Raw genomic sequence first — 3,816 nt, forward strand, 5'->3', positions numbered from 1 at the left:
GCCTTAGGGGGATTGGCCGGTCTCTACAGGAATATAACCCTGCTGTGTCCTTCAGAGATTAGGTTCCCCAGTGTATCCCATGCCGGCAGGTCCTATATTAGGCAGCTCCACCCACCGTTCCTAGGCAGTTCATTCTGCAAGTGTCCAGTTATTGTTGCCTGTTGTACCTCACACTCGTGTCTCTGACCCCCGATCAGCTGCTCCAGTCCTAGTGACTACCCTGGAGCAGTATCTGGAGTCCAGCGGCTGTCCAGCCTGTCCTCTCCACCAGTAGCTCTAGTGAAGACCTGGTGGACACCTAGGTAATAGCAAAAATTAGGAAATATAAAATTTTACCTTTAATAAATTTTAAGATAAAAATCAAAATAACAAACACGTCCAAGTGTTGTACAACAATAGAAAGTGAACACAACTTATCCGACAGTTACACATGGTGCAAGTCCTCTCAGTGGAATACCTAAGACATTTGTAGGAGAACACCATGTGCTTATTAGTAAAGGACTGGTACCGACCGATCATCATACTACATTAGGTGAGGGACAGGGGAAAGAGATGATAGAGCGGTCAAGGCTGATATAAACCTTAACTTTATTATTAAACATAAAGGGAACAGGTGAGGGGGAAAAGGTAGGCTGAAATTGTCAATCAATGTACTATAAAAAATGGAGGCAAATTACCCCGGGTAGGTGGCAGTGGAATATATATAACCGATACCCTCCTATGTACAATGTCACTTTTGACAAAAGGTATAGACACAGGGCAAATCACCAACATTACAGATCCCTTAGCCAAAAGAGGTGCTGACCTCTATTGAGCATGCAAATATACAGGCATTGTAGCCGATCACAAAGCATCTTAAAAGTGATATTTATGGAGATATTTTACCTAAAGAGGAAGCAGTCCACAACACGGAGAGATGCACGTCCGCCCCAACGCGCGTTTCGGTCCTGCCTTCGTCAGGGGGGCCGGAACACCCATCTTCATGCATAGTATTTATAGTCCCGCAGTCTCCGGTTGTAACCTGGAAGCGGTGTAACATGTTGCAGGCTGCGGCCTCAGTCAGGTGTGACGTGCTCGTCACCATGCCAACCACAATGCCAGCCGTCATCGGCATCACACAGTGGGAGGCAACAGGGGCGGATGTCAACCACCGCGTAGAGATGATGAGAGCTGTCAGGGCTGCGCAGACAGGGCGCATACAGACAGGGAGCGCCGCAACCAGACCACAATATATGGCATAATACTATATAATGATAACAAGGACATCACAAAATACAATAGTGAGTATCTGCATATAATTAGTGGCCCATAAGGAAGCAAATATACAAATAAGAAGAATATCATACCTCCAGCAGTATCAAACGAGGTATTGATTTAAAGGACACACAAAAGTCTTAAAGAGGGAGACAGCAGGGAGACAGCACTGCAGCAATACAAATAACAGACCCAAAGGTCATATCCAGACAAAAAGGAAAAATCCTATAAATATAGATATGTACAATTCTCATTGAATATAACTTGTGCTGTGACGGCTGTGATCCACATCCACAGTACTGGTACCACCAGATAGGGTTACTGCTGTATGAAAGGACAATGAGCAGAAGAAAAGTGCATGAACTGGAAGCTTCTAGAATTAAATCCATGTTACAATCATAAAAATAATAGCAGCAGACATATAAAGTGACATTTAACATGTTTGTTTACAGATAGGCCGGCGATCACAGAAATGGGGCATAACTAATATTCTCATTGAGCCAAGATGGACGGAGTGTGTCAAGAGTCCAAATCGATCTGGATTCAAGCCTCCTAGAGATCCCACCACCACGGACATGGATCATGTCGGTACCCCTGACCCAGAGAAGGCTGGCATCACAGTTATGGTAAAATGTAACATGGCGTGGGAGTGTTTGACGTGGATCCGTCCTCATGGGCCACCGCAGCGGCGATGCCGAGTACATGCTCTCTAATGCATATTGTGTTGTCAATACGACATATATCATAGTACAAGGACACACTGCATAATAGACGACATTCGTGCTTGTCCATTTGATTCTGTATTGTCGAGACCGACCGGAATCCGAAAACGTATCACAGCGGTCAACATCTGAGCATGCCACGCAGCGGCCACATGGGGCGCACCCACGCTGCCTCGCAAATGAATCAAGGAACGTAGTGGCTGATTCGCCCACGTAACGACTTCGAACCAGATGGTTACATACGTTCTTGGAACGTCGTGCCGTGATGGCAGCCTTCTCAGATAAGAATGCTGAAATAATGGGCTCTGCCTTTAGGATGGGCCGTAATCTATCAAGTGCGCTCCTCATAAGTGGGAATTGGGAGTGAAAATGAGTGACCAACCGAACAATGTCCTGGTCCTTCCTTACCTCAGATTTATATAGAAGGCTCTGTCTAGAAGAATGCTTTGCCCTATTATGAGCTTTTTTTATCATGAGGTTGCTATAGCCGCGTTCTACTAGCCGTCGTTTCAGGTCCTCCGCCTGTATTCTAAAATCAGCATCATGGACGGATTGAGTGATGTGCCCAGGGTGTGAGGAGGAGGCGTGCAGTGCCATGTTTGTGGAAGTAGGTTTGCGGAATATATCGGTTTGTATCTCGCCATTAGTATCTCTATTTATTGTTACATCAAGGAATTCAATGGCATCGCCACCACTTTTGTATGTGATGAAGATGTTCCGGTCGTTGATATTCAAGAAGGACATGAACTCCTGTAGCCCTGCCAGATCAGCAATATGTCATCAATGTACCGCGTCCAGGATAGGACGAGAAAGAGGCCTTCTGCCATCTGACCAATAAGGTGTGGTATAAGAAGCTCACCTTCAGCCTCTTGTCCACATATACCACCCAATTACATACCATCATTGGTAGAGCTAGAGAGTGGGACCATTACTAAGGAATTGGCTACGGCCCTGATGATTTCAGAACCTACCATTCCCACTCTCTATTTGTGGCCTAAGATTCACAAGGACGCGCAGACGCCCCCGGGGTAATGTGCCTCCATTTTTTAGAGTACATTGTGTGACAATTTCAGTCTACCTTTCCCCCTCACCTGGTCCCTTTATGTTTAATAATAACAATGTTCAGATCCAAGGAGCACTGTGCACGGCATCAATGGAGGGAGCAGCGGAGATTCTCTTATCACTGGGATCCCACTCAGCATAGTCTGCACTGCGGACTATATACCCGAAGCATCACACATGGGTCCGCTCTGTGCGCAGGGTACAACCAGTACTTCTGTTATATACACTCCGCTCCGTACACATACGGCTCCACTCTGTACACCTCATACACACGCGGCTCCACTCCGTACACATTGTACACACACAACTCTGCTCTGTACTCCTCGTACACATGCAGCTCTGCTCCGTACTCCTCATACACACACGGCTCCACTCTGTACTTCTCGTACACATACGACTCTGCTCTGTACTCCTCGTACACACGCGGCTCTGCTCTGTACTCCTCGTACACATGCGGCTCCGCTCCAAACTCCTCGTACAAAAACGCGGCTCCGCTCCGTACTCCTCATACACACAAGACTCTGCTCCGTACACCTCGTATACACACGGCTCCGCTCCATACACCTCATTCACACACGGCTCCGCTTCGTACACCTCGTACTCACATGGCTCCGCTACATCCACACTGTAAACCCCTTCGAAACCCACACATAAACTTCCCCTTATCCAGCACCATTACAACAAGCACAGCAGAGTCCTGCATACACTGAGGCCCCTGATCATGTGACTCCTCCCCTCGTGTGACGTCATCACAGGTCCTGTTCGCACAGAGAGAGCA

This window comes from Ranitomeya imitator, chromosome 2 (assembly GCF_032444005.1).
Source record: "Ranitomeya imitator isolate aRanImi1 chromosome 2, aRanImi1.pri, whole genome shotgun sequence".
NCBI lineage: Eukaryota > Metazoa > Chordata > Amphibia > Anura > Dendrobatidae > Ranitomeya > Ranitomeya imitator.